The sequence below is a fragment of the Sebastes umbrosus genome, chromosome 20, assembly GCF_015220745.1.
Source record: "Sebastes umbrosus isolate fSebUmb1 chromosome 20, fSebUmb1.pri, whole genome shotgun sequence".
NCBI lineage: Eukaryota > Metazoa > Chordata > Actinopteri > Perciformes > Sebastidae > Sebastes > Sebastes umbrosus.
Window position 1 is genome coordinate 8,006,575 of NC_051288.1, and position 27,599 is coordinate 8,034,173.

At 40.9% G+C, this 27,599-nt stretch overlaps 1 long non-coding RNA gene across 1 annotated transcript; it reads left to right on the forward strand.

The window, feature by feature from the left end:
* Positions 1-19,684: 19,684 nt before the first annotated feature.
* LOC119479905 lies at positions 19,685-25,699 on the forward strand. The gene is made up of 3 exons (XR_005204773.1): positions 19,685-19,715; positions 22,457-22,458; positions 25,642-25,699. It is a non-coding gene; the product is annotated as an uncharacterized LOC119479905 (long non-coding RNA).
* Positions 25,700-27,599: the final 1,900 nt, after the last annotated feature.

Below are 27,599 nucleotides of genomic sequence, written 5' to 3' on the forward strand. Positions count from 1 at the left end.
GATTGTTAAGAGCTTAATACTTCTTTTGATAAAACGACCCACAGTTGTCTAATGTGTGCATGCATATACTGGGTTCATCTTAACACAATTGTGTGGAATTACATTTCTTTCTGGTTAGGGTTTATCATGTTATGACACTCTGACCAAGGCAAGTGTGTCGCATTGGTATATTTTAATCATCCACTTCAGTGCCTAGAGTTGTATTTGTTATGCCACACCTTACACATGGATTATTTATTTTTATACTGGGAGAGATGTTTGAGAAATCATTTCACAGGGAACTGTTTGTGAAATAAGCATCTGAAGGGACTTTCAATCCTTGGAAATGAGAGAAAGAGAAACAAAAAACCAATGGATTTCCCTTCTTCTAAATGCTTCTGAATATTTTTTTTAGGAGAGGTGGAATTATGGAATGGCTGCGAGAAGACAGGATTACTGAGCCACTGATTGGTCCCTCAGAGATTTCCCAGGGAGATGGAGAGCACAGAGAAGCTTCTAGATTTGTCCCTGTAAACTCACTAATAATGTTAAGGGAGAGGAGATAGCCTGCAGCTAGAGGCACAAGAGCGAAGTTGGGAAGCAGAGAATCCGTTTTGTGGTTTGTTTATAACATATGTACATTTTTCACTTTAAAAAAAAGTTTTTCCATGAAACTAGGAATCTATTTTCAGGGACAAAAAAAAGAAGAAAAACTTAAGCCAAGGTATACTTTCTAGCTTTTTCCAGAGAAGTTATTTTCAGTGTGTCCAATAATTTGGTTTATACCTCCAAAACTAATAACATTTCCATCATGTGCTTTATGTTGAGAGCTGTGTAGCAATTATTACATGCTAATACGCTAAAATAAACTGGTGATTGTGACAAGTATTACCTGATAAACTAACACATTCTCACTCCCAACTTGTCAAATACCGACGCTTGGTCAGTTGCCCTAAGTATGACGCTCTAGCGTCAGTTTTGGACATGTCAGAGACGGCATGTCAAATTCTGCTCATTATGTGTCTTTACACAGTTAATTTCCATGTTCACAGGAAACGTATAGTTTCCTCTCATTACATGCATACAGTCTTTTTTCAAAATTTCCTTCCAACGCAGGTTTACTTAGTTTTTTACGTTTACTTGGTTAGGTTTAGGCAACAAAGGCATTCGGTTAGGCTTAGGAAAACTGTGGTTTGGCTTAAAATAAGTAAATTTGTTACGCAAAATAAGTATGTTTGTCAGGTAACTTACGTACGTGAAGTTAGTTATATACGCAAGTTATGTAACAAATATAGCTGTCAATCGATTCATATATTTAATCACTATTAATTGCATGATTGTCCATGATCAATTGCAAATTAATCGCACATTGTTTGTACCTTAAATAGAGATTTGTCAAGTATTTAATACTCAAATCAACATGGGAGTGGGCAAATATACTTGCTTTATGCGAAAGTATGTATAAATGTATTATTGGAAATCAATTATCAACACAAAACAATGATAAATATTGTCCAGAATCCCTCAGAGGTACTGCATTTAGCATAAAAAAATATGCTCAAATCATTACATGGCAAACTCTAGCCCAACAGGCAACAACAGCTGTCAGTGTGTCAGTGTGCTGACTTGACTATGACTTGCCCCAAACTGCATGTGATTATCATAAAGTGGGCATGTCTGTAAAGGGGAAACTCGTGGGTACCCATAGAACCCATTTTCATTCACATATCTTGAGGTGAGAGGTCAAGGGACCCCTTTGAAAATGGCCATGACAATGTTTCCTCATCAAAATTTAGCACAAGTTTGGAGCGTTATTTAACCTCCTTCATGACAAACTAGTATAACATGGTTGGTACCAATGGACTCCTTAGGTTTTTTAGTTTGATCTTCAAAAACTGAGGCCACCACAACCTGCATTAAGTTGCATTAATGCATTAAAGAAATTAGTGGTGTTAAAACAAATTTGCATTAACGCGTTATAATCACGTTAACTCTAACAGCCCTAGCAAAATCCCTAAACAACCAGTTTATATGAAGGTGGGGGTAGAGCACTGGAAACCTTTAGTAAAATCCAACAAGCTTTGATGAAAGAGATCTCTTCATATCCAAAAGTACACAAGGTCAACACATAAGACACAAAGGCACACACCCCTTCATGCCAAAAGTGACCAGCTGGCTAACCAGCAGTGTCCTCGGCCACAGTTAGCGTGAGCTTTGCGAGGTAAAGATTATGCTAGCAGTTAGTTATCTGCTGAAGGCTGTCGCGCACTTGACGGATGTCTTTTATTTGCATCCGAGTGATGAAGAAAAATAGACGCAGGGGTCTTTTCCCTCCATGTGATTGAGTGTGCCGGCAAGCGTAACCTTGCCGCTCCCTCTTTTTTGGTATGGATGTCTATATTCAGCCGGCGTGATGAATTTGCCAGAGCTGTGTAACTCCGGCAGTGAGTGAGATCGTTCATCTGCTGCCATGTAAAATTGCATTGAACTGGGGCAATCCCTCAGTAGAGGCCTAGTACAGAACTTTAATCAAGTTTACTGCCATGGAGAGGGAGCAGAGTGCGAGGCATTTACATATGGAGACAGGCACATCTCGATAGAGCAGGACGGCCGTGAACGAGCCTTATAAACATTTCAATCTAGCAGGCATGTTGATATTGTCACACTTTAAAGACAGCTTTGAGTGATCATCTCACTGTGGGAATGGTTATTGGTTGTGGAGATGCATTACTTCATACTGGGGTAAAGAGGCTATTGAGAAGCACCCATACTGGATCGTATCATATTCAATTGTTGCTATATTTAGAGGTTTTTGCTCGGTGGCCTACATCAGCCTTGTTCTCATTCCCAGGGCGTCAAATACCAACGCTGTCCATTAACTACAATGTAAACCCATCCGTGACAACAGTTAACACTAAGGGAAAGTAAAGAGAAAACAAACACACTAAGGGCGGGCAGGAGGGAAGATGGATAAGCCCAACAAACCCAGACATAATACACGGACATTCTGTGTGTCATGAGTACACATTTTAGCCTTTTTCATATGTCATTTGTACGCCAAGGGTTCAGGCAAGAAAACCACTTAGTTATGGCAAGGAAAAAGTCACGGTTGGGCATAAAATAAGTAAGTAAACTAAGTAAAACGCGTGGGAAAACATGTGACAAATGTCACTAATGCAACGTAACATTTTCAGGTCAAGGGACCCCTTTGAAAATGGTCATGCCAGTTTTACCTCGCCAAAATTTAGTGCAAATTTTGAACGTTATTTAGCCTCCTTCGTGACAGACTAGTATGACATGGTCGGTTGGTTTTTCTAGTTTCATATGATACCAGTATCTTCACTCTAGCGTTAAAGCGGACCCCACTACAACCTAAAAATTGCAAGTCGCTTTAATGCATTGACGTTAATGCGTTGATATATATTTATTGTTGTATATATTGTGATGTTTTGATGTTTTAATTTTGTCTAATGTTTTATTGCACTAATCGTACTTATGCTCTATGTTCTTATATCTCGTATCGCCTTGCCTTCTGTCGCTGACTCTTGGCCAGGTTGTCATTGTAAATGAAAATTGGTTCTCGATTGACTTATCTTGTTAAATAAAGGTAAATAAATTAATTAATAAGAAATTAGTGGCATTAAAACAAATTTGCGTTAACGTGTTATTATCGCATTAACTTTGACAGCCCTAGTTCTTAGTTAGATGCCTGAAATAAGGTCTGTGGTTAACACAAGCTTAAGAGATATTAACGTTTTGTTCTACGACATAAAATACATGTGTGTAAAACAGTTTGTTTATAGCGTACGTTTTCTAACTCCAAAAATCATAAAAGTGGTGTTCATTTGTGAAGATTATCTTGCTTAACAAAACATATAAGTATCATAAATGTTTGTTTACAATAATCCAAAACCCAATGGCCATCCCATTGGCTTTTTGTCGTAGGAACCAGGGCGATACTAACTTCCTGGTTGGCCTGCAAAAATATGCCATCCCTGGAGCCCTCTATGATGGGCCAACTTTTGTTTTGGATCAGTCAGGAGTTTTGTAGAGACCAAAAACAGAGCTAATAGAGAGTGAATGATGGATACTCCAAATGAATGATCATGTTGCTCCGTAACTGCTGGGTGTTTAAATACGCAACTGTTTGCTGACAAGTTCACCATATCAACGGATTGGAATCACAACAGGCGGTAGTTTGCTCAGTCCGTGGGGACTTGGCTTGGGAATGATTAGCAATGGATTATCACTGTTCTCCTTTCCCAGCATCTCTAATGGTCAACAGTGTAGTCTCTGCGTGCAAGAGCTGTGCGGCTCCTTCAAAACAAAAGCAGCAGAGCCGCCATGCTGTGGAGCGAGAACGGTCAGTTTATCATGTGAACCTCGGCTGATCTGATTTCCATCCCCTGCTGTCTCACTTCACAGCCAATCATCTCTGGCTACGCTGTGAGGAAGCCGCATGTACCGCGGAATGATGCGAAGCATCTATCTCCCACACAAAGAAATGTCACAGGTCAATTTGAAAGTAATGGAGTGGAGGGAGAGCTAAAGGGTGCAGATGCTGGTGATTCATATCAATTCAATTTTACTTTTAGTGGAAAAAATGGTTTGAAAGGTCTGAGCATTTATATGTTGACTACAGCAATAACAAAATTGTATGGCTGATATGGGCAGTAACACCAGCCCGCCATATGTCAATTTAAAACAAGAGGAGGGGTCGGGGGGGGGGGGGGGTTGCTGTTTCTTGTACGCAGTGTTTGTTTACTATAAAATCAAGTATGAAATGCAACAAAGTACAATGGAAACAAGCTTTGCGAATGAATGATGACATACATGAAGCATGTGACTCGAACGTCACCCAAGTTTCCACTGAAGACATGAAAACCTCAGATCTGTGTGGAGCGATGTGGAGACTAACCAAAGGACTGTACTACGAAGCAGGATTTGGGGTTAGCGAGGTAACTTCAGGGTTGCCCCTTCAGGGTTTTCAGTCCTACGAAGGTGGTTCACTCCTTACCGGGGTAGATCGCCATGGTAACTTATGCTGAACCCCTAAGCTGCTCCGCAGCAGGTTAGGTGCCGGACAAGAGATCAACTCGTATAAAAGCAACACCTACTGACCAATCAGAGCTCTGTGCGTAGATCATATGATAATATTACACAAATATGAAGAAGTTTAAGTCATAATCCAGGCTAAAAACAACAGTTTAAAGTGACAAATGCAGGAAGGACAGCTAGCTGTATGCTGAAGGTGCTTACCCCTTTGAAATAATAAATAAATAGATAATGAAGTGTAATCTATTCATCCATCATATTCTCAAAGCTATTTATATATCACTGCCCCATTTAGACGACTATATCTGACTTTTGAGTTTTCGGTCAAATTTATAAATCTGTTCATTTATGTATTCACACATTGCAATATTTTCTTTTGCCAGTTGTCCTTCCTGCATTTGGCATGATGAGGGATGATATTCACAGTATTTAACACAATTTTCTGCTTCAATCCATGTTTGTTGGCATTTAGCCTTTCAAAAACAACTTTTTTACTGCTCTCCCGCTGGTTGCAAACAAAGGGAGGCACGCACTGAGGAGTTACTGTATATTCATTAAAGAAGGGTGATTTATAAAAATCTAACTCATTTGATACACTGAATCACTTTCGAGGAATTTAAATTTTTGTTTCAACATTTTTGCTGGAGAGGGGGTGGAAAAGTTTCAGTTGGTTGCAATCTGCAACCTCATCGCTAGACGGCGCCAAATCCTACACACTGCCTTTAATACCTGAAACAAACAGAAATGTCATATAGCTGTTACCCTCTTTTGAGAGTCGCTCTTTTGAGAGTCGCTCTTTTAAATACGTTATCTTGTTGTGTCTTACTTGCATAATGGTAGAGGATAGAAACATGCATCGATTTGCTTTTTTTTTATGCCAATTTTCTGGAATTTCGGTTAAAATTTGCACTAAAATTGGATAGAAACTTGACTGACAGCAGTGCGGCTCAATTTCTTGACATTTCTAAAAACTAAAATCACTCAATAAAAATCATGTGCAACTTTCCTGCCAGTGTTTCTACTGTATATCCTGAGTTTATTTGAGAAAATATTGTCAAAATGTCAGAATCCCCATTTTGTGGTTATTAGATCAAACTTGTATCTTCAAGGAGCATTCTTCCCTGGTGCTTGAAAACTGACAGCCAGAGTGAATAGGGTGATGCTAGCGTTTTGTCCCTGTATGCATTCTCACACTAAATGTCACCATGTGCAGTCACTCAGCACTCGGCAGAAGGTGAACGCTACTATCAAAATGTCTTGTAAATGCACACAAGCTCCTTCACATCTCCCACCCTCCCTTCTCCCTTTCCCTGCCTCCTATATCCCTCTTTCTCTGAGACCACCCACTCTGTCCTGGACTGAGTGCAGCCAGCTCAGGAGCCCTTCTCTCAGTGCCCGGTAGCCTCTCATGAGCTCACACAACAGGAAGTGGTAGGTGGAGGCGGTGGCCCCGCTCTGACCAGGCCTCTGTCAGCACTACAGAGTAGGAGGCTCGGGAGATGGAGGTGGTGGGAGGACTGTCGCCCCGAGACAATGATTTCAGGCCAGTTATATAACAGCGTCCTCTAAACGGATTTTGGATGGTAGGTTTGGAAGCTCTCATAGGCGGGTAATGTGATGATGCTGCCATCTTTATGTTCCACTTGGCACGCTGTGCAAAATGGAAGACTTTCGCCCACGTGGAGGCACTGTACATCTGCATACAAAGGAGAGAACTGAAGGAGTATTTCCGGCTGATACTGAACCTGTAGGTAAAGTCAGATATCAGCCAAGTCAATGTTATCCACCTTTGGCACGACAGTTCATCGTTGGAATCTTGGATGGTTATCAGAAAAGTCTTTCCAGTGTTCTGTGGAGTTGGTTCAGGGGTTGGAGTCTATAACAACCATTTTTTTTTTTACATAAAATCTTCTTTTTAGTTTTTTCTGAATTCCTGATTCCTATCCAGCCCGAAGGAGACGACAACCCATATCACCGGGTTCACACTCGCAATCTTCAGCAATAGTTTCAGCGTCTGGTTTATTTTTCTCTGCGTGCCGTGAGCGAATCTGGCAAGAAAACACACAGATAATGTGTTATATACGATATAAATGATATATACTATGTGAAGAAAAAATTGGGAGTGCTGCACTGGGTCGGTAAACTCGGTGTTGGTAATGTTGGAGTAAAAAAAACAGGTGCTCTTCAAGGACGGGGCAAGTCAATAATAAAACACAGTGAGTTTACTTTGAAAGAAAGTCATTGGTATAGGATGGCAGTCTGGAAAACATCCAAGGCACCATTTTATTATTTGTATTATTTAGACGTGGATAACACCAACGTGTTTCGATTCAACAAGTCTTCATCATCGTCCTTGACGAAGACTTGTTGAGTCAAAACACATTAGTGCTATCCACGTGTGAATAAAGGATTTTTAGAAGATTTGTAATTCACAATCAGAGTGCCTCGGATGGTTTCCAGACTGCCATCCTATACCAAGGACTTCCTTTCAAAGTAAGCTGGACAGTCGCTGTTTTTTTATGGTTATTTGATATATTATATAATTAATATTACATAGGGCTGTCAAAGTTAACATGATAATAACGCGTTACTGAAAATTTGTTTTAATTTCTTTAACGCATTAACATAATTGATCTTTCGGAGTTTGTAACAGGCTTCAGTTTTAAAACTAGAGTGAAGATATGACGCTAGAAAACCTAAGGAATACATTGATACCAACCACGTCATAGTAGCTCCGAACTTACGCTAAATTTTGTCGAGGAAAAGGAAACAGGAACAGGAAACTGTCATGGCCATTTTCAAAGGGGTCCCTTGACCTCTGACCTCAAGATATGTGAATGTAAATGGGTTCTCTGGGTACCCACGAGTCTCCCCTTTACAGACATGCCCACTTTATGATAATCACATGCAGTTTGGGGCAAGTCATAGTCAAGTCAGCACACTGACACACTGACAGCTGTTGTAGCCTGTTGGGCTGCAGTTTGCCATGTTATGATTTGAGCGTATTTTTTATGCTAAATGCAGTACCTGTGAGGGTTTCTGGACAATATTTGTCTTTGTTTTGTTTTGTTAATTGATTTCCAGTAATAAATATACATATATTTGCATCTGTCCACTCCCATGTTGATAAGAGTATTAAATACTTGACAACTTAAGATACATTTTGAACAGATAAAAAATGTGCAATTAATTTGCGATTAATCACGATTAACTATAGACAATCATGCGAATAATTGATTGACAGCCCTAATATCATATTCATTTGGAGAAAATTGAAAAGTGGCAGCCTCAAACCGGAAATATCATCATCCTTCAGCCCAGAAATATCAACATTATCAGATTTCAAACAGCCGTATTAGCTGAACCGTGATGTCCTGTGTGATGAGAGGCTGGTGCAGGTGCAGCTTGATGACTGGGCTGCGGACCAGAAAAAAACAGGTCACGGAGTAGCAAGGTGGAGGAGCACACTCCCACTGCGCTCTGCAGGCATCTGCTGCTGCAAAATAAAATGGGCAAGATTCTCTCTGAGGTTTTCTAGGCACACACTCACACACAAGACCGCAAGGAAACCCACACACAAAGGGTCAGTGGTGCATGACTAGATATCTGGCAGGAGATATCTGCTGCCACCCCAATACAATGGATGCAACTGGAATTTTGTTTGTGATGTTCCCAGCAGAAATTCTTGTTACAGTCAGTGTCCATAATAAGGCCTTTACACAAATGAACATCATGAAAATTGCAAAATACTATATTTCTAGGCCTTTTATTGTGAAAGGTAGGATTGAAATGAGTGGATCTGGTATGCATTGCTGTGTTTTTGTTTCATAAACATAGGCACAACTCAACCCGTTCCGGAAAACGTAATACCTGTATTCGCGGTGTGAAAGCTCAGAAAATCGGACTCATAATTGTCAAAAAATTTGAGTGTGGATCGCTGGACACTACTCACCCTCAGTGGTCGCCATCTAGGCTACGTAGCGGAAGCAAAGGAACCACCAAACTTGTGAAAATGACGGCATATTTTCCTCCTCGCGTGAAACGGGGCACACAAAAGCAGGTGAAAGTAAAATCACGTTCATTTTTATTCATTTTTCATACAATTGTCAAGTGAACAAAGAAGCCAGCAGATATTTTGGCGGGCGTCAGATGCTGTCAAATGTTGGCAGTTACAATTTGCAAATAAAAAAGAAATAGAAGCGGTTCAACCGTCATTTCCGGTAAGTGTACGACAGCTGTGAAAGTGGAAGAAGTGTTTGTTTTGAGACAACATGCTGGAACTAAACTAAATAAAACTCACCAAAACCGTCTTGGTCAGTCTTTCCAACAGACACCAACTCTGGTTTGGTCGAAATGAATCCATATTTTGCCAAATTAGATGTGAAAATATGTAAAATCTGCACGTTGTGATACCCGCCGCTGTGTATCTCTCTGCCTGCTGAGCACTGGCTCCGGCTGCGGATAATTAAATTAGGAAAGTAAAATGCCAAACATAAAAAAAACAACTAAAAAAAAACGGTGATGTATCGATATATGTATCGATATCGACTACACTGGAGGTGTAAGAGAGGAAATATGTATTATTGGAATTTGGGTGTATAAACCCTTCAACTGGGGTTCAACTGATATGAGTTTTTGAGATTACAGGTACTCTGTGTTTCTTGTAAAAGCCTCTGAAGCATTATTAGACAGCAAAAACTACTGAAAAACAGGATAATATATATAGATAAACTGAATAACATTCATGCAAAAATCTGTGATCAAGGCATTAGAAGCAATTCTGGTTTTCCCATGAAAACCACTGATCATTATCTACTACAAATACCTGATCAATGCATCATGATAGAGGCAGACAACAAAGAATGACTGACATCAACTTTAAAATCCAGAATCAGAGGTCAATATCAGCCAAGTGACGTATCAGACTAACCCTACATCACACAGAGCAGACTGTGGCCACAGGAAGGTCTCAGCTGCCGCCCACCATCCCACAGGAGTGTGTGGTGGCAGGTGAAACAGAAGGAGACAGTAATGCTTTACATCTCAGGACTGCACACACCGCGGCCCCAGCAGGATAATGGATCCAGGTCACTGATACTAAACTGCTGTTATTGACCCGAATCAGGGGGAACAGACAGAGACAGTAAAGAACAGATATTTATTGTTATCCAATAGCCCTGTTGTTTTATCCTCCCTTTTTATATCCGCAGAGAAAGAAAAAAAAGACGTTCCTGTTTGATGTGCTGCCGCCGCAGCATCCCGGGGGGTTGCAGCGAGAAAGATTTGCTGCTGTTCAGTCATGGCTGACCCCTCACCCAGCTGTAACATTTGAATCTCACACTCTGCTTCAACCACGGCCTTTTTCCGTGTTGTCACAGCACCACCTCTCTCCCATTCGCTCATTCTCTCCCCCTCTCTGCACCGTCAGGTCCCATCCTGCGATTGAGATTTCACTCCTCAGTGTTTTGACACGCTCCACAGCCCTAACACTGATTACAGCATCCTGCAGGACCGCATTAGCACTGCATGACCAGACACCCTGGTGTGCGTGGGTGTGTGGTGTGTGTGTGTGTGTGTGTGTGTGTGTGTAGAGTGAAGTGCAAGGTGTGTGTGTTCGGCCTCATGTATTGGCAGCTGTAGCCGCCATCACCACCATACATTACCAGACAGCAGCCACATTGAATTTGTACAGTATGTGTGTGTGTGATGCACTTTAGTGATATGTTTGCGTGTTGTATAGCTACTGTCCTTCACAAATTGAGTTAGTCATGACAATTTCCATTTGTGTCAAGGGCGAGGTTTATGCCTCTAACTGTCTACTGTTCTCATAATCAGGCGAAGTGTCAGGTTGTTGCATTTCGAGTTGTGTTTTGTGTATTCCAAATTTGAAGTGAGATTTGTGTTGTATGGCTCAAAATATATATTTTTTTATTCAGCACTTCTTTGTGAAGCCAATGGAAAGGGGTGTCCATCTAAAGCCTCATTCACGTCGGGAACGTCAGGAGCGAGTGGCGGCTGCGTTACCTGTTGTTTTTTTATTTCGGCGTCCGTGTTAACAGGTTAGAGCAGCCACACTGCCCGCGTGAGACAGTGAAGGTGATCTATTGACAATATATTGACATCATACCAGCAAGATTAATACAGTTTCGATGTCTGTATCTATAGAAAATGTTACGGAGATGAAAAAAGAAAAGACTTATTTTAAACTCAACACTTCCTCCTTTCATTTCAAAATTAAAGCCCTCAAAGCGTTTTTTCTGTGGACAGAATTCCTTCATTTGTTAACACGAGGCTTTTACTCTGAAATATGTGCCGGACAGTGTTGTAGAACATGCAGTGACTTGGAGAGCTCCATGAATGAATATAGTACGGGATTTTAATGGTGGATTATTACTATTATTTACAAATTACCACACGTTTCTTAACCTTTTTCTGTCTAAAATAAATATAAATGACATTTATAATGAAATGAAATGGCCATTATGAAAGGCAAACAAAGAAAGGGCTGACAGCAGCAGAAACGCAGCTGGTCTGAACACCCGACGCGTGAATCATGCAGCCGCCACGCGCTCCTGACGTTCCTAGTGTGGACCAAGCGTAATGCAGCAAAAAACTGGTTTGGGAAGCAGTGTCCTTTTAGTACACAAAAACTGGTAGGTGTGTGTGCGTGAGTGAAGTGCAAAGTGTGTTTGCTCGGCCTCATGTATTGGCAGCTGTAGCCGCCATGTTTGCCACTACTGCCACCATCACCGCCATACATTACCAGGCAGCAGCCATATTGTCCCAGCACAGCCCAGAGTGAATGTGTGTGTGTGTGTGTGTGTGTGTGTGTGTGTGTGTGTGTGTGTGTGTGTGTGTGTGTGTGTGCGTGCGTGCGTGCGTGCGTGTGTGTGTGTGTGTGTGTGTGCGCGCGTGTGTGTGCGTGCGTGTGTGTGTGCGTGTGCGTGCGTGTGTGTGCGTGTGTGTGTGTGTGTGTGTGTGTGTGCGTGCGTGACTCGAGGCTTTGTTTATCATGCAGTCCCTCTAAGCTGGGCTGGCTGCATGCAATTCATCTTCCAGCTCTGTCGAGGGGGAAAACTTATATTGAGTCCCTTGTTACTTGATTAATGGCAGATGATCAGTTTCAATGGCAATGCCCTCCAAACACACACACACACACACACACACACACTCTTACTCTCCTCCCATTTCGCCATTTAAAGGAGCAATATGTGGCACTGACAGCTAGCGTTTAAAATGGTTAAAAGCAGTCCAAATTCAAAACATTGGAGCCGTGACCCGTCCGCTCCTCCAGTGTGACTGATAGCGGTAAGTGCACGTTTTCGCATGTTACGGGTTCTGAGATTTTCAAAGTGGTAATGATTTATTAATGTGGTAGATCTCCAATATTGTTGAATACCTTTTCAGGTCACCAAGCTGCTGGGGCTGGTCTGCCTTGCTGGGATTTCGTGTGTTTTGTTTATTAGTTTGAGAGTAGTTAAAGTAGAGTTTTATTCCTCGTTTATATCTAGTTGTTTGTCAGCTCAGATGTGATTTTAATTTCCAATTTGCAGCCGTTTTGTTTTATTGAGCTTATTGATTTCAGAAGCCCGTTCCTAGTTTTATATTTTTATATCAACACACTTGTGTTCGCTTTGGTTTGCTGCAACATTGTACTTGATTGTCTGCAGCCCTTTTTACCTCCGTTGATTGCCCATTTTACAATAATTGCCACTTTACACCCGACTACATTGGCTTATGTTTCTTCCCTTATCCCTAGACCTTACTGGGACGTAACATTGCAATTTCAGGGTTACCTTCTAGACCGACCGCGTTAGCCTCTGACTAGCAGCAGCAGCAGTCGGAATCAAATCACCAGCTGTGGGTCTCAAATACTCGCTGCCTTGATGACCCAGCTGCACACGGACCACAGAGAGATGTACCGAGGCTTTTCAGGTCGGGTAGAATCTAATGTTATGTTATCTCTGTTGATCCAGTTCGTTAGCTTGCTTCCATGGCTGCAGAAGGCTGTGTTTGTATGCCGATTTGTTTCATCTGTGGCAACGGGGTGTTGAAATGGGCAGCGGACGGGATCACGCCGGCCAAAACAAAAACAGACGCTCCAGACCGGAATGGAAATTTCAAAAGGAGAACATACTGGCTGTAGCATTGTTGTCAGAGAAGTCCGTATTTCAATTTAGCATGTTTCCTTTATCTCTGATGACATATCATCAGGGAACGATCCCTAAAGCAGTTAGCCATAATCAGGGGCACCTTAATATTACTTGAGGCCCTGGGTCTACACACATTTTGGAGGCCCTCCCTTCCCTTCACAACATGACACGGCCACTTCAGAAACCCCTCGTCAATGGACAACGACAAATATTAAATGGAGTGCTCTCCTAATCAGTAGACAGAATCTGAAAGTCATCATTATAAGACAATAAGTCAAGACAAAGCTACGTTACTGAGCCAAGTGTGTGTGCACTGTGTGCACTGTAAAATCCTGCCAACATCACAAGAAAAGAGCCAGTATAAATTGGGGGTGGAATAGGAAGATTTTTGACCTAAAACTATGCCATTTTACATCGTTTTGGACCATTATTATTACTATAAATGACACCCAGAAAGATTGAAAACAAAACTTGCTATAATAATTACTTTATTATTTACACATACTCCACCTTCGTCTAAACATTTAATCCTTCTGGCAAACGTTTGCTCTGTAAGATCATAATTCTGTACATTAATAGAGCAGATTAAGAAAACGTTGAAATACTGTTTCATTAACTATATTTATTGTAGTCTACCAGCAGACGCTCACCTGAGCATCAGTAAGGAACAGTAAGGCCTGATGAGTTGCATCAGGTGTTTTAAGAACATAATGTGATGAGTATGTAGGCAGCGACAGTCTTCTGGTACTTTGGTACTCAGTGTGATGAACATCGTTTTATCAGTGCTTATCATCGCGCACTAATCAAGTAAACGACCAGTTTAGATGACTCGCTCTCATCAGCGATATTATGTACTGATTTTTGCAGAACATGAACGTTACATCAGAGACGGTTCGTATATTTGATTGTATCGATCAGCTGCTTACCTTTGGGTGGGCATAGGTGATCAATCAGAAGGCTTCCTTTTTTTGCTCGATCATCCAGTGAATAGCAGTCAGCGCTGTTTCAATTATCTGACTAAGACCATAAAGTAGTAGTGCATTTCACAGCAGCCCCTCCTCTTTCACTCAGTGTACAGCCGGCGTCTCTCGGCCTCCTGATTGCTCGTAGTGACGACAGATGTCGAAAACACAAACAGAAAGCCTAGATTTTTACTTATTTTTCCATTTTAAATAAATACTCCTCTGTGTTTATTATCTACGTCAACCAGTTACATAAAAGTTACTACCAGTATTCATATACATTTGGCTGTATGTCACCAGATAACACTGTCACTTGTTAAACGGAAACACCTGTACATTGAGGAACAGAAGCCTGAGGAGCAGGAGGAAGAAGTTCAGCCATCGTTCTCAACCGTATATTGAAATGCGTTTGTGTATTGTGTGAGAGTGAGTGTCTTTGTCTGGTGAGGATCTTTTTTTTCCATCTAGGTGCTCTCTCTCTAATTGGCTGGAGGTGTGGGTTCGGTCTGGGGTGTGTCGGCTGCTGATAGGTCCAACCATCACCTCTGCAGTTTAAAAATGCTCAGGTAGTCTGACAGAAACCTTGTTCTGTCCTCGGCCTTCAAACCTTTGTGTTAAAGCTGTGATCTAGAGTTGAATTAGTAGCCTTAGTGCCCTAGTTGGCTTCATAATTGTGTAACTTGTTGTCTTTGTTGCTAAAGATAGCACTTCAGTGGTAGGGGTGAACTGACATTTTGTTCTTTTATAATCTTTTCTCCTGTTTCTGCTGTATCCTAGGGAGCCAGATTTAGTAACTGTCATTTTGTTTGCTTGTTTATTTTGTTCAGGGTTAGTCAGATCAATTATTTTCTTTGTTGTTTTGGCCTTTGTTCACCCGGAGTTATATTGTTTAATTGTATTGTTTGTTAACTAGATTTTTACTAAACTTAAAATTTAGTCCTGCTACTGTAGTTTGGGGACCAGGGAGGGAACATCCTTTATACTTTTATTTTGCGCTATTACCCCCCATAGACGGGGGTGTAACAGGCCCCTAGTCACCCTACCCATAACAATGCCTACTGGTGAAAGACTCTTTTCAACTGTCAGTGGATCACATCAGACTGAACTCTTTGTCCCTGCTCACCTTTGAAAGCAGACTATGAAGTAATTTCAGTGTTCAACACCAAACCCTGTCGTCTCCTGCTGGAATCATCAAAAGTAAGCTCATTTACAATTATGGACTAATGGCCTGTTTCATTATTATTGGTTATTAGTTATAGTTTATGTTCGGTGTACAAATTGGATTTTAAGCTGATGTTGCTGCCAGCTGTCTGTATGAATATGTGGCTGCCGTGCCAGGCTATGCTATATGCTGTTTATGTTTGTCTTGTTGGATCAGAATCAGCTTGATTGTCCAGGTATGAGTAGTATACCTGCACACATAGAGGCTATCAGGAATTTGACTCTGGTTATTTTGCTCACGTTGTATGACGGAAATAGAAATGCAGCTAAAAACAAGGTCAACAAAAGCTGAACAAGAGTGAAGAAAGGAGATAAATATACATGTCAGGTGCCTGTAACATTACCTCTGATGATGATGTATGAGGCTTGTAGGATTAAACTGTGGTGCATGCATGGCCTATTTTGGTTAACATATGCCTTTCAGAATCTTATAAGTAGATGTTTGGTCTTGGATGGGACAGGCCCACCTGATTTTCTCTGTGCCCACCCACACTGTAATTTCTGCTTACGCCACTGGTATCGATACATCACAGCGCCCTCGTTCTCACCCTCCCACCGCTTGACGTGCGTTGGCTCATCCAGCCGCATTTTCTTTAAGCTTGTGTCTCCTCTGCTATTCGGGGGCTGGGGCTTCAGCCCACATTAGACCCGTTCATTAAAGGTCCCATATCGTGCCACTTTTTCAGGATCATACTTGTATTTTGTGTTTCTAATAGAACATGTTTACATGCTGTTATGTTAAAAAAAAAAACTTTATTTTCCTTATACTGTCGGCCTGAATATACCTGTATTCACCCTCTGTCTTAAACACTCTGTTTTAGCGCATTTCGACGGAATTGCAACAGAATTGTGTTGCTAGCTTGGGTCCATGTTTACTTCCTGTCCGCTGATGACATTCACATTACACTGCAACCAGGAATAAACTGGGACATATTATGAATGTGATGACATTCTCACTCTTTATACTCATTATTATACACATCATTTTCAATAACGGTCCCGTTCCATACACTATGTCACCTGCTCTGCCCGAATGCAAAAATGTCCACATTAAAGGTCCCATATCATGCTCATTTTCAGGTTCATACTTGTATTTTGTGTTTCTAATAGAACATCTTTACATGCTGTAATGTTCAAAAACCCTTTATTTTCCTCATACTGTCAGCCTGAATATGCCTGTATTTACCCTCTGTCTGAAACGCTCCGTTTAGCGCATTTTGAAGGAATTGCGACGGAATTGCAACAGAATTGTGTTGCTAGGAAAAAGCTTGGGTCCATGTGTACTTCCTTTCAGCTGATGACATTCACATACACTGCAACAGGAAATAAACTGGGACACATTTAGAATGTTTACATTTAAATCTGTGTAAAGGGTCTAAATATTGTATATTCGTGACATCACAAATGGACAGAAATCCTGACAGCTTGTTTCAAATGAAGAGTTTCTGGATACGGGCTGTGTGTATTTCCCTGTGGATTGAGTGTTTCGATACTTTCACAGTATTTATATAGGACTTAAACCTGCTTTATAATAAAAAAACATGAAAATCTCACTTTTTTATAATATGGGACCAGATCAGACCTAATCCATAGAGTGTCTGCTCAGATTTACACATGTCCAAACACAGAAACACTTTTTGCCGTCTCTGTCTCTCCTCATACAAGCACACTTGAATATTCAGGGTCACACACACGCACACAGAGTCAGTTTCTTTTCCTCTCCGTGTTTTCCATCCACGAAACCTTTCTGCCTCCCTCAGCGTTTCCTATCGTGCCCCACACCCCCGAAGGCCACCACGATCTCATTCTCTCTGCGAAGAGTTAACAACTCCCCTTGGGGGTTGTGACAATGCAATCAAGCAAGGCAATATGTCTACAGCACCGAGAAAATACCAGAAGAAAAATAAAGAATGAAGAAAGATTGGCCGCTGTCCGTCCCCCCTGTCCATCGCATCGCTCTCAATAGTTTATTGACTTTCAGAGCTTGCCAGGCTATGACAGAGAAACAGGCCGAGTGGAAAGAGAAGAATTTGGATTTCCAGACCACAAAACACTACAAGATGCAGTTTCGCCAAAGGGTTTATCAAATAGTGAGAGGGTTCGTTGCTCTGCGGCAAGAATCTTGATGCAATCCACCCGGTGCATAATTCAACATGTTGTTAAGATATGTACCTTTGTGTTTTGCTCATTAGTCTTGTCAAACACATTAGTGCAGATATGCATCAATTAAGCTAAATCCATTTCAAGGCGGTGAACAGTGTGTACAAGTGTTCAGGGTTGGACAGTTACAGTTATAATGCTATATCACTTCTATATCCTTCTGGGCTTGTCCTTCTGTACAAATTTAAAAATCAACCACAATGGGTGTGTTTGCACTTCAACTACGGCTGTCAATGGATTCAAATATTTAATTGCGATTAATCGCATGATTGTTCATAGTTGATCACGATTAATTGCAAATTAATCACACATTTTTATCTGTTCAAAATGTACCTTAAAGGGAGATTTGTCAAGTATTTAATACTATTATCAACATAAGTGTGGGCAAATATGCTGCTTTATGCAAATGTTTGTATATATTTATTATTGGAAATCAATTAACAACAAGAAACAATGACATGTATTGTCCAGAAACCCTCAAAGGTACTGCATTTAGCATAAAAAATATGCCTACAGGCAACAACAGCTGTCAGTGTGTCAGTGTGCTGACTTGACTATGACTTGCCCCAAACTGCATGTGATTATCATAAAGTGGGCATGTCTGTAAAGGCGAGACTCGTGGGTACCCATAGAACCCATTTTCATTCACATATCCTGAGGTCAGAGGTCAAGGGACCCCTTTGAAAGCGGCGGGATACACCCTGGACAGGTCGCCAGACTATCACAGGGCTGACACATAGAGACAGACAACCATTCACGCTCACATTCACACCTACAGGCAATTTAGAGTCAACAGTTAACCTAACCTGCATGACTTTGGACTGTGGGAGGAAACCTGAGTACCCGGAGAAAACCCAAACACGGGGAGAACATGCAAAATCACACAGAAGGGCCCCAAGCCAGGTTCGAACCTGCAGCCCTCTTGCTGTATGGCAACAGTGCTAACCACTGCACAGCCCTGGCTCATATGTATTTAACACAATTTACTCCTGTGATTATTTATTTCATTATGTCTTTTTTATTCATTTAATATTCAACACGTTGGGGTCCTTTATGACATGACGGTACCTTTAGTTTTTAGACTACTTGAACAGTATTGCTACAACATTACATCTAATACAGCAGTTCATGTTTCAAGTAAACTATTGGAAAATCCAATGATCATATTTGTGAGTTGTGATTCTATACCACCCATTATCCACATGACTTCCAGTAAGAGGCCACCTCGACATGTGAGAATTCCACATGCAACAGCGAGAATATCCGTTTTCTGCACCGTCCCTTTTTTTCATTACAGATGAAAGGTGTATAAATAGCGAGTGGTGCCAAGACGGAGCGTAGTAGCCTCAATAACAGAGCTAGGAGTCGCATGGTATCACAGTGTCAGCAGAAGTGTTGCCATTCCCTCTGGGGGCTCCCGGCTCTCTTAAATGGGTCTTGATGGAAATAGGTTCCACACATGAGGCAGGGTAAAGTGGGTCTGGTGCCAGCTTTCCTGATAAATATGACCTGAAAACATGCTGAATCAATGCTAATATAGCTGTATGGAGGAAGGAGGGGTGTAGTATATGCATGTGTGATACTGTAAGAGGCATCCCCCTGCAGCTATTGATTATCCTGCTGGGTGTATGGTGGAGGATATATACTGTACCCCGCCCTCACTGCAGGAGTGGATTCACTTAACAGTTACAAACAGAATTTTGTGTTTGCAGCTGAATGTCGGAAGTGCTTGTGTATACAATGCCTGACGAGGACATACGTAGGCATGATGGACAAGAGTTTGATATGCAGGACCAGACCTCTTCTCATAGAGATGAACAGAGCGTCGGATTTAGATGCAAATAAGAGGCGCAGAAAGAGAATACTATTTCATGGAAGGCTGGGTTCCTGTTCAAAAAACACCTGTTGCATGTGCATACATACAGTACACATACATATACATACTGTACATATACCACTAATTTGCAACAGCAAATGTGTTTTGACAAAACAACCATGTCTCCTACAAAATTACATTCCCATATAATGAAGCTGCATTCTCACTTATGTTTTGAGGGAAACGTATTATCTCCCAGATTATGGTTGCAGTTTTAGACAGTTTTAAACACATGGTTAACATTGTAAATGTTAAAACGTAACAAAACTACTTGACAAAACATTATGGTTTGGCTCAAAATAAGTATGTGTTAGGGCAGTCAATCGATTAATATATTTAATCACGATTAATTGCATGATTGTCCATGATTAATTGCACATAGTTTGTACCTTAAAGGGAGATTTGGCAAGTATTTAATACTCTTATCAACATGGGAGTGGCAAATATGCTGCTTTATGCAAATGTATGTATGTATTTATCACTGGAAATCAATTAACAATACAAAAAAATGACAAATATTGTCCAGAAACCCTCACAGGTACTGCATTTAGCATAAAAAATATGCTCAAATCATAACATGACCAACTGCAGCCCATTAGACAACAACAGCTGTCAGTGTGTCAGTGTGCTGACTTGACTATGACTTGCCCCAAACTGCATATGATTATCATAAAGTGGGCATGTCTATAAAGAGGAGACCCGTGGGTACCCATAGAACCCATTTTCCTTCACATATCTTGAGGTCAGAGGTCAAGGAACCCCTTTGAAAATGGCCATGACAGTTTTTCCTCGCCAAAATTTAGCGCAAGTTAGGAGCATTATTTAACCTCCTTCAAGACAAGCTAGTATGACATGGTTGGTACCAATGGATTCCTTAGGTTTTCTAGTGGAATCCATTTAGCCCACTACAACCTCAGAAAGATTGATTAATGCATTAAAGAAATTAGTGGTGTTAAAACGAAATATGCATTAATGCGTTATTATCTTGTTTGACAACCCTGTCTCCAACAAAATTACATTCCCATACAACTAAACTGCATTCTCAGTTACATTTTGAGGGAAATGTATTTTCCACCTGTTTCACAGAGAAAAGAAAAGATTATCCTGGCAAAACATTTATTTCCACCTGTTCTTAAGTCATAAACACACGAGAGAAAATATTTTGGATCAGACTGAGAAAATGGATCACCAGAAAAAAAAAAAATCTCACTTGCCTTTCATGGCTTCCGTAGATATCTATGCAGTAGCCAAAATGTTTTAGATAAAATGGTCAGGCCCTCGCGACAGTACCTGGCAACCCTTCTATAAAGCTGTGACATCTCCTAGTAGATCAGAGAGGTGTGAAGACTTTGAGAAACACTGAGGAATACTTTGCTTAATTACTATTTTGGTCAAGTGATGTCTTACCAGCCTTACAATGCCATCTGGTGCCTGAGCTGATATGTTCTCGGGGGGGTGACGGGTGCTACTTGCCTCATTAAAAATGAAATGGTTGCTATGCTATTTGCGCAGTTAACTGGCATAGATTACCCTGAAGGTCAACTGGGAGGCTGTGTTTGGTCCTGATCCAGGCTACACACACACACACACACACACACACACACACACACACACACACATAGCACACCCATTCCAACACCGTGCAACTATTTCACGCTCAGCCAACTATGATGAATCTCTAATCGCTCCGATCTGACCCAACTTTTCCCGTCAGCTTTTTTTGGCAAACCGGTAATTAAATAAAGTTATTTGTGAGGTTGCTGCTTTCATTTTAACGTTTGATCACATCCCTTAAAAATCAGCCCACAATGGGCACAGCTGCCACGTCAACAGCCACCGTCAACATTGCCCCCTAACTGAATGTCTATTCGTCAGCTGTCTGCCATTCTGATGCGCCCGTTTGACTCATGAGCGCTGATGTGAAGAGTGGCCAATGCAAGGAGGAAAACTGACAGGGGGAACGGGCAGAGATGCTGCTGCAGACACCAATTTATGCAACTATAAGGACAATGGAGAGAGAGAGAGGAGTCTACCTGTCTGCCCAAATGTTGAGCTGTACCCTGTGTGCTTGTGTTTCCATTTCGCAAGTGCATAAAATTACAGTGAAGCCAGAGATTTCACCCCAATTTGTGCTCTGTCAACTGTAAAAATCGTGTTATGTCACAGCAATCTGTGCTCAGTGAATGCACACAAACACACACACAAGTACTGTACACAACCGTCACCTGAGCCAAATTATTGTTCTGTTACACAATGTTGTACCGAGCTGGCGTGTTCTGCTGAAGCTTAGCTGGAAACAAGATAGACAGTGGACACCATGCTGCACACAAACCCCCCTACACACACTGTACACACACACACACACAGGCAGCAGAACTAAAACAGCTCTCAGCAGTGCAGCTTGGCAAACCTGCAGGTGTGCCCAGTCAGGCAGCGAACAAAATAAAGAGGGAAAAGGTGGAAGCACGATCGGGCCACAGCCGCCTCCCCGTGTGGCCGAACACAAACAAACCCTGGCTGCTTTCTACACAAACTGTTTGCCCGAGCTGTATTAGCTGTATCTAACACACATGATGCACACCTGATCAGCCTGATAAGCAAATAATAAACAGTTATTTCTGCTACAAAAGTTTTCAAACTGGCAGGTACATTTATTGGATTTTGTGAATAATGTGCACTTTTAATGGACCCTAGTACTGATTATATCCACATCCACATGATGATTACAGGTATGGCAAACAGTCAAGTGAAGTGTTTTCTATCCTCACATTTATCTTCACAGGCATAGTGTTGCCTGAGCGCACCGGAACAATGCTTCGTTATGTTAAGTTGTTATATTGACATTTAAGGTGTGTTGATTGATTCGCAGCGGTGTGTTTCCCTACGAATGTCCAGCAACACGTGATGAACGTGTCAATTTTAGCTCCAGTCTTTTCAAAATAAAACTACTTAGTTAGGTTTATGAATAGATTGACTTGGTTAGGCTTAGGCAACAAAACTACTTAGTTTGGCTTAGGAACAGATCGTGGTTTGGGTTCAAATAACACCAGAAGTGCCGTAACTTAAGTATGGAAGTTACGTGACGGATAAATCAACTTTGACTTGTGGTTTCACACGGGACACAAACAGCGGTCTCCTGGGTGAAAGTCCTGTGTTTGTTGACTCAACCATCCACCCCGACCTCCTCCGTATACTTTCTGGTTCACAATTACGTGGATTACATACAAATTAATTTTGAGCTGACGATCATGAAAAAAATTTGAAATTCGTGTTTATGTACACAAATCAATACATTAAATTTCATCAGTATTTCATGAACCGCTGTGCACTTGGGCTGAAACATTCCACCTTAGAAGTTGCCGGTAGCTGCCTGTAGCCTTCAAGCCGCACAGTTACATTATTTATTTTCTCAGTATATAACTGTTGACTAGTAAATATGAAAGGGCAGAAAAACATTCTTTCAATTTTTGGAAACATTTTTAAAAGGGTAAAAATGTATGTAACGTTAGTTAAACAATGATTAAACCAGACCCACACCCACCTCGGGCAAGCTAACGTAAGGTGACCAATCAATCAATGTGTTATTGTCAAGGCTGTTGCTATGACGCTTACCGCTCTTTCTGACAGAACCTGTCAGTACGCTAACGGTTAGCTGTCATGCCGAAGAGAAAGTCAGTGTTTTCTAAAGAGCTCCAGGAGGTTTACTCCTTCCTTTGTAAAGTACCAAGCAACACAAATGATGTGTTCTGCACACACTGCAAGAGCAAGGCTACATTTCTGGCTGTGCATAGTGGAAATGTAGTTATAAAAGATATAGAAGAGCTTGTGCACGCTGTCAAATAGGCCAATGTTGTGCTTAGTTTTAAAAGGTATCTGACAATAAATAAATATTTTATATTACGTCAATGCATTCCTTGTGTTTTACTGGTGATAATATTGTGTAGTTTTCTAATAAACTATGTTTTGATGGATTTTGGGAGACAAAACTTCTGACAAATCTGCTGAGGCGCTGTCCATGGGGCTGAGATACTTGTCCCCCATCCTGATGACAATGCCTATAGTGCTTGCATGAACATTGAAGGTTTGGGGTTTGAAAATATGGTCACCATAAGCTAACAGGTTGGCTTCTACTAATGATAGCTAGCTAACTAGAATTAATGGTGATAACACAGCCCTGGTTCCAGAATAAAATGCATCTGAAATTAGTGGGGTCGTCTGACGGCCGTAAGACAGTAGTATTAACTTGCAGAACACAGGAGAATACATACAACCCCACTTCAAAAAATCCAAACCCTTTCAGTAATTTCCAAACTTAGCACAGCTAACGTTGACTCAGCTAGTGCTAGCGTTCACATTAATCATAACCTTATTGATTAGCATACTTTGGTAACCTACGTCACTTCTTTTTGCTAACGGTTGAGTGGGCGTTTCCTTTTGAAAAACCTGGCAAATAACGCAGATGGAGTAGACCTTTTAACATAAAGATTAATGATCAGCCTGTTTGTGAGTGTGTTTAAACAGTGCAGGTCAATTTAACCCACACACAAACATTTCAAATTTTCATTGGAATTACTTTCTAGAAATATAAACTGTTCACAGTGACCTCTGTTGATTATCCAAAGCAACTGGACAATGGCAACATCCGTGGCCGGAGGCATTATGTTTTCAAGTTGTCCGTCCATCCAATGAACTGATTAGACATTGGTGGTCAAAGGTCATTGTGACCTCATCTCCGTACCATTCTTTTGAACGTGATATCTCAGGAACGGCTTGGGAGAATTTCTTCAAATTTGGCACAAACGTCCACTCGGACTCAATGATGAACTGATTAGAATTTGGTGGTCAAAGGTCACTGCGACCTCATGTCCGTCCCATTCTTGTGAACTTGATATCTCAGAAAAGCCTGGAGGGAATTTCTACAAATTTGGAACAAACGTCCACTTGGACTCGAGGATTAACTGATTCGATTTTGGTGGTCAAAAGGTCAAAATCACTGTGACATCACAAAACACGTTTTTGGACATAACTCAAGGATTCATATGCTAATTATGACAATTTCACACAAATGTCTAATAGGATAAAATGATGAAGTGATGACAGTATGGACAGACATGGCTGTAAACTGCAACTGAACTGGTTGGTGGAGGCATACAACACAAGTAATTCTAGTTTTATGCTGTGAGAACTAAAAAAAATGATATTTCCCTCCATTTATTGGGTTGAAGGCAGAAATGTCAGGGGTTTATCTCAAAACCTGGACAAATAAAAGCAAAACTATCTGACTGGCTACATACCACAAGAGGCAAGTAAGAAAATGATGGAATACTGGTCCTTGAAGGCTTGAAAAGTTCAGTCTTACAATAAACACAAGGATTTCTTCATGTAATAAACAGAATTCAAAGACTCCCTCTACAAATGGTGCCCTTGAATCAAATTGCATCAGTTTAATCAAACATGTTCCTTGTATCCACTCCAGGAACTTTCCTGTTTGCTCAGCAGCTGTAGAGTGGGCAATTAATGTGAGAAGCTGAGGCAGTATGACACAACCATGTGTCGCATGTCTTGTGGGTGAATAGGTTTGAAATGTGACCTCTTACTATTCTCCTTCTGAACCTAATTCATCCTGTCATCCCCTGCCATGCTACACCACCTCCATCTCCTCCCTTTTCCCCCTTATTTTTCATTTCTTCAAGCTCTCCAGCCTGTTCTTTTGAGCATTCCTTTCACCATCTCTCTCTCTCTCTCACTTCCTGTTCATCAACCTCTGCATGTCCTCCTTCCCTTGCCTTGTTTAAACGTCTATTTGTTTAACTTCCATAGCCGCTCTCACTTTTGTTTGACTTTGTTAAACAGTATGAGAATGCTTTTATTTGTCAAACCTCAATAGACTATTTCTGTCCTTCTGTTCCTCCTACCTTGTCGTCCTCTCATGATACTGATTTTAAATCTCTCGCCATCTGCCTCACAATGGATAAGGCAACAAGAGTTGCTGCTGGAATAACCTTTTTTACTTTTTTTTAATGCCAGTCTTTCCATCCCGTTCTCACGGGAAGGCAGGTAAATACCACAACAATACACAAACATTTAGTATGTTATTAGTACACATTTAGCATTTTCATGTGTCATTTGTACGCCACGTCCAAAGTTTTAGGCAACAAAACCACTAACTTAGGTTCAGGCAAGAAAACCACTTAAAGTAAGGGAAAACATCATATTTTGGCTTAAAATATGTAAGACTAAGTAAAACAAGTACAGAAACAATGTTACATAACTACAGAAAACACGTCACAAACTTAACTTATAAAACAAAACAACAGTCTCGGACCGGTCTCGGTTTGGTACGAAGTCCGGTTTCTTGTTTAAAAGTCCGTTTTTTGTCGGGTTCTTGGTTCAAAGTCCGGTGTTTTTAGGTTTCTTGTTTCAAAGTCCGGTGTTTGTCGGTGTCCTGGTTGAAAGTCCAGTCACTAACTCTAACTGTAGCATTTATACACAGATGTGTTTACATTGCAGTCAGTACAGGATACATGGCGTACAAATGACATGACGAAATCAAGAAAGGTGTACTTATTGCATGCTAAATGCCTTGCGCATTATAGTGGCATTTGTACGCCTTTTTCATGCGAACGGGCTGGTCGAACGGGCTTGCTACTGTGTCTGGGAAAATGAAATGCCCAGAGTACTTGAATGAATGAATAAATATAAAGCTCAGAATTAGTAAGCAAAACCAGCAGGGTTCATGCTTGACCCCAATTCGTACCTCTTTGGAAAACCATTCCATGATACTGTTGGTGAACCACGTCCACAAAAACAATTTGATTTTACTTGAATGAAACTTTAATGGAGCAGGTTCATTGCAGCCTCAGAGAGAGAGAGACGTGGCACGGAGGTGAAAGCCAGCAGGTGCACAAGTTTAGAAAATGAAAAGAAACAGGAAAAGTCAGTTAATAAAGTTGCAGGTGATGGAATGAATTCATTTGTATGACCTCGCCGCTGGCGCTAACACTGCCAGCACCATCAATGCTTTTCATGAAAACCAGCAGACACATTGTGAAATGAGTGTGCAGCTCATTTGCAGCTCATTTGCAGTTGAGGAGAGCGAAGAGGAAATAACTCTCAGATACGCAAAGACCTTGTTCTATATTATCATGGACACATAATGGTAAAATTCTTGTTTTTGATGTTGTGAGTGTTTTTTTTTGTGGCCATTCATATATTCTTATAGAATACATTTGCAAGGAAGGAGGAGTGAGCTGCATATAAATCACTCTTTTTCTGCTCTGATTAAACCCGTGATGGTTTAAAGTGAGACAATGGAATTCTTGAAAGACAAATTAACTAGGGCTGTCAATTGATTACAATATTTAATTGCGATTAATCCAATTTATTAGTAAATCCGGCATAGTATATCTTTTAAAGAGAACCTTACCACCTTTTATTGAAACATGTACAACTTCTCTTCACTGCCCCTTGTCAATGTTGACCAATCACTGCCTGGATAGGGCAGACATAAAAACAAAAAAAGGTTGACATGCTGCAGCAAACTTTCTAAATGTTGCACTAATTGTTATGTATGAATGGTAATGTTTATTGACAATTTAGTGCTTAGCATTAACAAATTATAGACTAACCACCAATCTAGACTATTCCCCTTGCTCAAGGATTTAATGAAGGAACAAAACCTACAAAAATGATAAATGCTGGTTGTGTATCCCCTGACTCTCTACACCAACATCTTTCAGCCATGTTTATGCCTAGATAATACATCTGGTGCTCATCGAGAATTCATTGAACCATAGTTGCATACTAACTCTATGTATAACTCTACATTTCACTCACACTATACCAAAGCATCTGTTTTTTCTAATCGTTATACCCATTACATGAAAGCACAGATTTATAAATGGCAAATGTATAAATAAGACAGTGTTCAAGCCCGATTTGACTGTTAATCCATGAATTACACATGAGGCGAGGGGAGGACATAAAGATAAAGCAGAGAAAAAGTAAACACTAGTTCGGACTGCTGTACTGAAAGATGTGTGACAGGCTGTAGTATAATGTTCATCATAGCAGTGAGCTATCCTTAAAGGAATGGTTCTGTAGTGGTTCTTTGCAGATACCCTCTCCTAACGTGTGGATAGGTTATTATACCCGGAAGAGAAGGCTCACTTATGCCCTATGACCTGGGTATCA